Here is a 12,026-nt window from a genome sequence, read left to right as displayed (position 1 = left end):
GCCACCTGGAACACCACAGCGTAATGGTGTGTCTAAGCATCGTAACCGTACTTTATTAGATATGGTGCAATCTATGATGTCTCTTACCGATATCATTTTGGGGTTATGCATTAGAGACAACTGCATTGAGACGACACCGTATGAACTGTGGTTTGGCAATAAACCTAAGCTGTCGTTTCTTAAAGTTTGGGGATGTGATGCTTATGTCAAAAAGGCTTCATCCTGATAAGCTCGAACCCATATCAGAGAAGTGTGTCTTCATAGGATACCCTAAGAAAATAATTGGGTACACCTTCCATCACAGATCCAAAGGCAGGATCTTTGTTGCTGAGAATGGGTCCTTTCTAGAGAAGGAGTTCCTCTCGAAAGAAGTGAGTGGGAGGAAAGTAGAACTTGATGAGGTAATTGTACCTTCTCTCAATTTGGAAAGTAGCTCATCAGAGAAATCTGTTCCCGTGATGCCTACACCAACTAGATAGGAAGCTCATGATGATGATCATGAAACTTCAGATCAAGTTACTACCAAACCTCATAGGTCAACCAGAACATGATCAACCCTAGAGTGGTACGGTAATCCTGTTCTGGAAGTCATGTTACTAGACCATGGCGAACCTACGAACTATGAAGAAGCTATGATGAGCCCAGATTTCGGTAAATGGCTTGAGGCCATGAAATCTGAGATAGGATCCATGCATGAGAACAAAGTGTAGACTTTGGTGGACTTGCCCGATGATCGGCAATCCATAGGGAATAAATGGATCTTCAAGAAGACTGATGTTGATAGTAATGTTATTGTCTACAAAGATCAACTTGTCACAAAAGGCTTTTGACAAAGTTCAAAGGGTTGACTACGATGAGAGTTTCTGACATGTACCGATGCTTAAGTCCGTCCAAATCATGTTAGCAATTGCCGCATTTTATAATTATGAAATCTCACAAATGGATGTCAAAACTGCATTCCTTAATGGATATCTTAAAGAAGAGTTGTATATGATGCAATCAGAAGGTTTTGTCGATCCTAAAGGTGCTAACGCAAGCTCCAATGATCCATCTATGGACTGGTGCAAGCATCTCAGAGTTGGAATATACGCTTTGATGAGGTGACCAAGGCATATGATTTTATACAGATTTTCGGAGAAGACTGTATTTACAAGAAAGTGAGTGGAGCTCTATGGCATTTATGATATTATATGTGGATGACATATTGTTGATTGGAAATGATATAGAATTTCTGGATAACATAAAAGGATACTTGAATAACAAATTTTCAATGAAAGACCTCGGTGAAGCTGCTTACATATTGGGCATCAAAATCTATAGAGATAGATCAAGACGCTGGATAAGATTTTCAATGAGTACATACCTTGACAAGATTTTGAAGGAGTTCAAAATGGATCAGTCAAAGAAGGAGTTCTTCCCTGTATTGTAAGGTGTGAAGTTGAGTAAGACTCAAAGCCTGACCATGGCAGAAGATAGAGAGAAAATGAAAGTCATTCCCTGTGCCTCAGTCATAGGCTCTATAACGTATGCCATGTTGTGTACTAGACCTGTTGTGTGCCTTGCCAGTGAGTTTGGCAAGGGGGTACAATAGTGATCCAGGAGTAGATCACTAGACAACGGTCAAAATTATCCTTAGAGGACTAAGGGAATGTTTCTCAGTTATGGAGGTGATAAAGGGTTCATCATAAAGGGTTACGACGATGCAAGCTTTAACACTAATCTAGATGACTCCGAGTCTTAGTCTGGATACATATTCAAAGTGGGAGCAATTAGCTTGAGTAGCTCTATGCAGAGCATTGTAGACATAGAAATTTGCAAAATACATACAGATTTGAATGTGGTAGACCCGTTGACTAAACTTATCTCACAAGCAAAACACGATTACACCTTAGTACTCTTTGGGTGTTAATCACATAACGATGTGAACTAGATTATTGACTCTAGTAAACCCTTTGGGTGTTGGTCACATGGCAATGTGAACTATGGGTGTTAATCACATAAAGATGTGAACTATTGGTGTTAAATCACATGGCGATGTGAACTAGATTATTGACTCTAGTGCAAGTGGGAGACTGAAGGAAATATGCCCTAGAGGCAATAATAAAGTTGTTATTTTATATTTCCTTATATCATGATAAATATTTATCATTCATGCTAGAATTGTATTAACCGGAAACTTGATACATGTGTGGATATCTAGACAAAGCACTGTGTCCCTAGTAAGCCTCTACTATACTAGCTTGTTAATCAAAGATGGTTAAGTTTCCTAACCATCGACATGTGTTGCCATTTTATAACGGGATCACATCATTAGGATAATGATGTGATGGACAAGACCCATCTGTTAGCTTAGCATAATGATCGTTCAGTTTATAGCTATTGCTTTCATCATGTCAAATACATATTCCTTCGACTATTAGATTATGCAACTCCCGGGTACCGGAGGAATACCTTGTGTTCTATCAAACGTCACAACGTAACTGGGTGATCATAAAGATGCTCTACAGGTATCTCTGAAGGTGTTTGTTGAGTTGGCATAGATCGAGATTAGGATTTGTCACCCCGAGTATCGAAGAGGTATCTCTGGGCCCTCTCGGTAATACACATCATAAGCTTGCAAGCAAATGACTAAGGAGTTAGTCAACGAGGTGATATATTACAGAACGAGTAAATAGACATGTCGGTAACGCGATTGAACTAGGTATAGAGATACGACGATCGAATCTCGGGCAAGTAACATACCGACAGACAAAGGGAACTCGTATGTTGTCATAAAGGTTCAACCAATAAATATCTTCATTGAATATGTAGGAATAAATGTGGGCTTCCAAGTCCCGCTATTGGTTATTGACCGGAGAGGTGTCTCGGTCATGACTAGATGATCCCCGAACCCGCAGGGTTGACGCTTAATGTTCGTTGACGCTAGAGTAGTATTGGGATATTTGATGAGTGGTAACCAAATGTTGTTCGGTGTCCCGGATGAGATCCCGAATGTCACAAGGACTCTCGAAATGGTCGAGAGGAAAATATTTATATATAGGAGGCCATATTTTGGGTTCCGGAAAAAGGTGCATTTTTCGGTATTGTATCGGGAAGCTTCTAGAAGGTTTCGGAGGATTCTGGAGGAGTCTAGAAGTCCACAAGTGGGTTCACCATGACCCAAGGGCTAGCATGGGCTGTGGGGAGGTGCCCTAGCCTTATTGGGCTAGGCGCACCAAGGAAAAAAAGGAAGGAGTCCTAGTAGGAATAGGATTGGACATGGATTCCAAGTCCTCCTCCCCCTTGGCTGCGCCTTGGACTTTGGAGGGGCTGTTGCCACGCCCCTCCACCTATATATAGAAGGGAGGGGCGCCCCCAAGAGGACACAAAAAGACCTTGGCACCCCTCTCTCTCCCGTTACTCCGTAGTTCCACCGCCTCGTCCCGGTGACGCTTAATGAAGCGTTGTTGGTGCTCCACCACCATGCCATTGTGTTGGTTGTCATCCCATCTACTTCTCCTCTCCCGCTTGCTGGATCAAGAAGGAGGAGACGTCATCGAGCCGCACATGTGCTAAACTCAGAGGTTTCCTTGGTTCGGTACTAGATCGGTTGGATCATGATCGGATCACGAAGAGTACGACTATGTCAACCGCGTTATATACGCTTCCGCTTAGCGATCTACAAGGGTATGTAGATTCTCTCCCCCTCCTCGTTGCTATGCATCTCCTAGATAGATCTTGCGTGTGCGTAGAATTTTTTTGTTTTCCATGCAACGTTCCCTAACAGGTTCTCTCTCTCTTTACCATGTTTTCTAGCAAGAAATCCCTTTTATCATACTTCTTATTCTTAGGAGGTGGGTTATCATGATCAACAACATGTTCTATTTCTACATCATTATCAGTTTCTTTATCATTGTCTGGTTGAGTATCAACATGAACATCATCATTATCATTATCACTAGGTAGATGTTCGTTACCAGATCGTGTCTCAGCATCAGAAATAGAAACATCATTATGATTCTCTCTTTTCTACCACATGTTTAGTAGAAGCATGCAAAGTTCTATCATTTTTCTTTTTCTTGTCTTCTTAGATGACCTAGGTGCATCAGTAATAATTCTCTGAGAATCTTTCTCAATCACTACAAAATATAGGGGATCGTGATAGTCTTCGAGGGTAGTATTTCACCCAGATTTATTGATCGTCACAAGGGGAGCCAAAGAATATTTATTAGTATTAGTAGTTGCGTTGTCAATTGAACCACACCTAGAGAACTAATACCAACAGCAAAGTGTTTAGTAGCATAGTAGTTTAATAGTTTGATAGCAGTGGTAACAGTAGCAATAGTGACAATAGCAGTAGCAATTTTGTAGTGATTGTAACAATAGTAGCAACGTAAGTAACTTAGCAAAGATCAATATGAGAAAAGTGTAGGCATTGGATCAGCGGTGGATATTTGTGTTGGATGACATTCATCATATAATAGCCACAGTCTAGGGCAATACACAATAGCTCCAATTCATCAATTCAATGTAGGCATGTATTCCTTATATAGTCATATGTGCTTATAATAAGAACTTGCATGACATCTACTGTCCTACCCTTCCATGCCAGCTGGGTCCATAAGGAAAACTAAGTGATATTAAGGCCTCCTTTTAATAGAGAACGGGAACAAAACATTAGCACTTAGTGATACATGAACTCCTCATACTACGGTCATCACCAGAGCGAATCCCAATTGTTGTCACTTTGGGGGTCTGCGGATCATAACATGTAATAGGTGCATACAAATTGCACGATAGGATCCAAAACACACTTATATTCATGAAAACATAATAGGTTCAGATCTGAAATCATGGCACCCGGGCCCTAGTGACAAGCATTAAGCATAGCAAAGTCATAGCAACATCAGTCTCAGAACATAGTGGATACTAGGGATCAAGCCCTAACAAATTGACTTCATTACACGACAAATCTCATCCAACTCCATCGCCGTCCAGCAGGCCTATGAAGGAATTACTCACTCTCAGTGGTGAGCATCATGAAGTTGTAGATGAAGAAGGGTTGGTGATGATGATGGAGAGAATCCCCTCTCCGGAGCCCCGGATGAACTCCAGATTAGCCCTCCCGATGAAGAACAGGTGGTGGCGGCGGCTCCGTATCGTAAAACACGATAAAACTTCTTATCTTATTTTTTTTCTCGGTGAAACGAAATTTATAGAGTAGGTCAGGCGGCTGCCTGTGGACCCCACAAGGTAACAGGGCGCGCCATGGGGGGTGGGCGCGCCCTGTTGCCTTGTGAGCAACATGGGCCCCCCCTCCGATGGATCTTCGTTCCAGTATTTTTCATATATTCAATAAAAAATCTCCAAAAAGTTTCGTCCAATTTTGAGAACTTCTATTTCTGCACAAAAAACAACACCATGGTAATTCTACTGAAAACAATGTCAGTCCGGGTTAGTTTCATTCAAATCATGCAGATTAGTGTCCAAAACAAAAGCAAAAGTGTTTGAAAAAAGTGGATACGATGGAGATGTGTTAGTTCATGATTTTGATTAGGTCAACAATTTTCTAAATCAATTAGCAGCAACCGTCCTATAAATATATAAATCTCGTGCACCCTTAGGAAGTGCCGCCATGTGATACTACAACACTAATATAGTACATGTAGCTAGCGAACATAAATTTCCCCACCTAAATATAGGTTGGTTAGCGGATAACATAGAATCACACCACGAAAGGCCCACCAAATCATCATATTGTAAATAAAAATAGACAAATTCCATCATCCCCGCCACCTGGAAAACTAAATACTGCACCAATCCCAAAATATAAGGGGTATTGGTTTTTTTAAAAGTCAAATTTATATAAATTTGTACAAGTTCAGAGTAAAAAATTATCGACATCCACAATATTAAACAAAAAAGTGTGAAAATTCATTGCATGATGAATCTAATCATACCGATTTGATATTATGGACCTTCATATATTTCTCTACAAAATTGATCAAACTTAAAAGGTTTGACTTTAAAAAATGTAATACACCTTATATTTTGAAACATAGCAAGTATTTTTTTTTAAACCCAATAATACCAATGCCGCAGCAAAGCGTGCCTAACCCTTCAAGTAAATATACTATGCTCCTTAATTTTAGTGGCCTCATATTCAATTGAGGTCTTCAATTTGAAATTGGCTCATCCAATTTTGACCAGGTCAATAATTTCACCTGTCTCATTCAATACTTTTAATGAACTATACACTATGCTCCCTAGTTTAGAGGCCTTATATTCAATTGAGGTCTTTATTATGGAATTGGCTCACGTGATTTTCAGGGAGCTCTCGCATTCAATATTTTTAATTCATTATGCTCCCTAATTTTGAAGGTTTTTCATTCGATCGAGGTATTTAACTTTGAATTTGGTTCAAGATTTCAATCAGATCAATGACTTTTCAAGCCAATCAGTAACAACTGACCTCTAAAAGTACATCAATCCGCGCACCCTTTCAGCAACTAGAAAAAAAGAAGCACTAGATGTGACACTGTAGCACCAATATAGTAATGCAGCCACCAATATAGAAAATACCGTAGAACAATTGTTCTACGGTCACACGGTAAAAAACCAACATAGAAAATGTCTAAGTATGGGTTGATTAACACGGAATCGCACCGTAAAATGTGCACCAAAATACCACATTATAAATAAAAAATACACTCCATCATATCCCAATCGGAAACCAAATACTCCATCAGTTTCAGAATACAAGGTGTATTAGTTTTCTAAAAGTCATTTTCTTTAATTTTGACCTAGTTTAGAACGGAAAATATCGACGTCTACAATAGTAAATAATAAAATATGAAATTCACTTCATGATGAATCTTATTATACCGATTTAATATTATGGATATTGATATATTTATCCGCAAATTTGATCAAACTTAAAGAGGTTTAATTCTTTTAAACTAATACACTAAACTGCGCCGGCAAGTCCCGTTTAGTTAGTTTTAGCTATCTTAATAGTTCGTTTTTTCCAAAATATACTTTATTGAATTTATTTTGAGGGAAAACTTCATTGAATTGTTAGACTATAAATGAGCTTAAATGGGATTAAGCGGGACTGGTTTACATCCCTATTTGAAACATAGGGAGTAAAAGAAAAAGAAAACCCAGCCACATTATATTCGACACCTTGGCTTCACGCATTGCTGGTGCGAATGGGTGTGCATCTTAGTCTCCACTGCATCCACGCGGGTTCTCATCAACGACAACCTAGCCCCCCCGGTGGATCATGCTTGTGGGCTCTTTTCCCCGCTCCTCTTCGCGATCGTGATCGACACCCTGAACTCTTTCCTCCAGCATGCGATCAGCGCGGGAATGCTACAATGGCTAACCAACCGCCATGCCGCTTCCAGCATCTCTCTGTAAACCGACGATGTGGTCGTCTTCTGCCACCCGACCACCACGGAGCTTGCCACCATCCGTGAGCTGCTCCGGATCTTCGGCGAGGCCTCGGGTCTCCGCATGAACTTCCTCAAGTGCTCGGCCACACCCATACGATGCGATGAGGAGGTGGCTTCGACCATCGACTCCACGCTCGCGTGCGCAGTCACCAGCTTCCCCTTGGTATACCTGGGCCTTCCGTTGTCCATGCGCAAGACACCCTCCTCGTCCTTGCTGCCGCTTGTGGACAAGATCACGCAGAAGCTGGCCACTTGGAAAGCCGCACTCCTGACCCGTGGCGAGCGCCTTGCGCTCGTGCGCCACGTGCTCTCCGCCATACCTGTGCACATCCTCATGGCCATCGCCATCAACCCGACTATTCTCAAGAAGATCACGCGGATCATCCGTGACTTCCTATGGCATGGCCGGCGTGACGCTAGATCCGGCAGCTGTATTGTTAGCTGGCCGTGTGTTTGTCGACCTCTTGAGTTCGGCGGTCTTGGCGTGCGCGACTTGCACCTCACCGGGATCTCCCTGCGCTGCCGCTGGCTTTGGCTCAAAGCCACCGCCCCCTCGCGGCCTTGGAATCATCTTCAGTTCCCAATGGACGATGTGACGTCCTGCTTCTTCCGCGCCTCCACATCCTGGCACCATGGTGACGGGAGAACCTGCCTCTTTTGGAGCGACCACTGACTTGACGACCAGGCCGTCTCTGAGCTCGCCCCCGGCCTTTTCTCTCTCGTGTCGAATCGGCGCAGGCGGTGCACCTTGGTACGTGAGGGCCTCGAGCAGCATGCCTGGATTCGCGACATCCACGGCACACTTGGGATCCCGAAGGTCCTCGAGTACATCAATATTTGGCGCAAGCTCCAAGGCGCGACCTTAACCGCCTGACAAGATATCCTGGCGTTGAACGACAAACGACATTTACTCGGCCAAGTCTTGCTATCATGCTCTCTTTCATGGATCCACTACACCGCCCTCTTGGAAGCTTGTATGGAAGAGATGGACCCCTGTCAACAGCAAGATTTTCCTCTGGCTTGCCTCTCTGGACCGGTGCTGGACGGCCGAGCGCCGCGCACGCCACGGCCTCACGCATGAAACCGTTTGCATCCTCTGCCATCAGGAGACGGAATCCATCGACCACCTCTTAGTTGGATGCGTTTTCGCCCGGGTCACCTAGCACGAAATCCTGTCCTGGTGCCGTCTCATCACCCCGCCCATGGATGGCGTGACGACCTTCTTCGCTTGGTGGGCGCTCGCGTCCGACACCTCGCCGAGCGGCCTGCGCAAAGGACTCAACTCCATCATCGCTCTGACCGCTTGGGCCATTTGGAAGCATCGCAACGCCGTCATCTTCAACGGCCTTCACCCCTCCACCGATGATTTTGTGCTTTCCATCCAGGATGACGCTCACCTACGGGCTAAGGCCGGCGCCAAGGGACTAGCCGCTATTATTCCAGTAACCTGATCACTTGTAGCGAGGCTGAGCATCCTCCTTCCCTTGCTCGCTGCATCCCTCCAGACGCCTTCTAGTGTACGTCTGCACGGATGCCACCTGTACCAACTTCTTTCTCCCTCTATCAATGAAACTAGTAAACATGCCGGTGCCTTGCAACGGGTGAAAAAATATCACGTAATAGACATTTCTTATCTGAGACATTATCTGCTGTTTTGATACGATTTTGATTCTGAATCACCGATTGTTATTGCGGTACTGATGACGCACACCACCACGACCACGGTCGGGCAGGAGCAGGATGGTGCCGCCCGACAGCGAGAAGGCTATGTCTAAAAATTAAGTCTATTTAAAATGGCCGATGTATATCACCATCAAGTGTGGAGCGGATGAGATACAAATTAAGCCCCTACATACACATGTTTTGATAAGGACAAAAAATGAGAAATGTCACATCTGTGTCGTGACAAGTGGCAACATTCCTCTTCTTTTTTGCCTCTCCTTTTATCAACATGTGGATCACAGATCCATCCGCTTTGTTCTGCTGAGACATGCCGTTGGGGAGTTAGGTGAAGGTCTACACCACCGCCGCCATGGCTGGGTTTCCGATGTTCCATATAAATTTAAAAGGAAAATACAAAATGCTGTAGTTGAAGCAAATTATGTCTATAGTAATACGAAACTCGAATAACCATTATTGATGTTAACATTAAGACCAATTCAATATCAACAAAGTGAATCTAGATCAAAGCAAGCGGGAGCAAATATAATACCAAAATTGAACCAGCCAGTCAGGTGTAATCAAGTAATTCGTGTCATAAGAGTTTGCAATGGAGGAAGCAAGTTACGATTATGCATGTTTTACCCCCAGCACGCACTATCCTGCAGGGCTAAACGCGACCAACACGTGTTCTGGTCAGCCCCACCACTGAAACGACATATTTTGTTTTCTTTCCACTCCCTTAACTTATATCCTGGACTCTACTAGCTGCCTCAGTTCGACCTCCATGAAGCGTTTCCCACAAAGTGAGACCGTGAGTGTCAGGACCCCGACTCAATGCCACATCGATCTAGCATGTAACACCTCATATCACTTTGCGGCCTCACGCACGGTATTCCCACGGGTGTCGCCTTACCTTTGCCCGGGACCGTTTGCGCCTTTTGGCACACGTATATGACAGTGTCGCTAGCATCCATATGATAAGGAGCCCGGGCTGACATGGCTAGTCGTAAACCCAAAGTGGCACAAACTTACAGGGACAGGCATCCATGACCCAGCATCGAACGTGTCGGTCATCAGCGAGTGAATCCAGGCTGTAGCACTGGGCTAGCAGGACTCCGGTGAACCGGGCTGTAGCAGGCTAACAGGACTCCGGTATTCATCGCGTGACATTTCCCCGAAGGGACAGACACAGGAACGAAGAAGGACACATGCCGGCCAGCCTAAGTGTTCCGGAGCAGTAGCAAGCTACCATGGCTCAGTGGAAACACTAGGAGACATTTCCCGGTAAGAGAGGCTACTAAAGATAAACAACTAGATGGTCAGATCCCACACATACCAAGCATTTCAATAACATACACACAATATGCTCGATATGTGCAATACAACATGGCATCACAAAATGACTCTACGACTCAAGTAGTTTATTCAATAGGCTCCGAGGAGCGAGATATTACAAACATGGGTCTCATGACCCAACACTCAGAGCATACAAGTCAAAGCACAAGCGGAAGCTATCATGTCTGAGTACAGACAACTATAAATGAAAAAGGCTGAGAAGCCTGACTATCTATCAGATCCTGCCGAGGGCACAAGATCGTAGCTGAGGTATCAAGCTAAACGTCGAAGTCCACACGGAATTACTAGTGAGACTGAAGTCTCTCTGCAAAAACATAAAATAGGCAAACGTGAGTACAAATGTACCCAGCAAGACTTACATCAGAACTATCTACATATGCATCATTATCAACAAAGGGGATGGTGGAGTTTGACTGCAGCAAGCCAGCTTTGACTCAGTGGCTATCCTGAACTACGACTGCAATGTAACTCTTTTGAGGTGGCGCACACGAGTCCACATATTCACCAACCAATACACCACTATGGATCCGCTCCCGTCTCCCTACGAGAACGCCACCCATAGCACTCACGCTTATCTTGCGTATTTTAAAGTATCCACTTTCACTTGTCTATGAACTGATATAAGCAACCCAGAGGTCCTTTTCCGTGGACACGGCTATTCGAATAGATGATGTTAACCCTGCAGGGGTGTACTTCTTCACACACGCTCTCACCACTTACCGCCGTTTACACGACATGTACTCGGCAACCTTCAAGCGGAAGCCCAACGTGGGTGTCGGCCACGGCCTGCCTAAACACTCAAGTCTCTAGTCCAGGTTTATCGCCTATTCGGGTTCCATCCATGAGGAGATCCGGCCGGAGTTTCGCTCACAGCCCCAAACGATGTGTACAGGGTCCCGTGACACCAAACGGGTGCCCGGTTTACCCGGCCACGTGCCTACCGCATCACAGCCCACCCCTACGGTCAGCGCTGCCCACGGCCTCCAGCATACTACAAACACCAGAAACTACTTGCAACTCCTGGACAGAGGACAAGGGTGATCAAGAAGCCGAGAGGGTCCATTGGTTTCGGGCCCAATGCGTGGTAGTAGCTGAATCATGGATCACAAACACAGAACTCAGTTCCTGAGGACGGCTGCAATGAGACAACCCACCATGTACTCCTACATGGCCTCTCACCGCTACCTTTACCAAATCGTGTTCACACACTTAGCTCTCACACAGTAGGACATGTTCACACGCCTCTGATTCATCCCCGATGAATCAGACCTGACTCAACTCTAAGCAGTAGCAGGCATGACAAACAAACATGAATGAGTAGGCACATCAGGGCTCAAACAACTCCTACTCATGCTAGTGGGTTTCATCTATTTACTGTGGAATGACAGGTCATGCAGAGGATAAATGGGTTCAGCTACCGCAGCAAGTAACGATATGTCGTTGTTGTCCTAATGCAGTAAAAGAGAGCAGGAGCGAGAGAGTAGGATTGTATCGGAATGAACAAGGGGGTTTTGCTTGCCTGGCACTTCTGAAGATAATTTAGCTCTTCATCGGTGTCATCGATCACATCGT

The sequence above is a fragment of the Triticum aestivum genome, chromosome 6B (genome assembly GCF_018294505.1).
Source record: "Triticum aestivum cultivar Chinese Spring chromosome 6B, IWGSC CS RefSeq v2.1, whole genome shotgun sequence".
Classification (NCBI taxonomy): Eukaryota; Viridiplantae; Streptophyta; class Magnoliopsida; order Poales; family Poaceae; genus Triticum; species Triticum aestivum.
Note: the sequence above shows the minus strand (reverse complement) of the source record.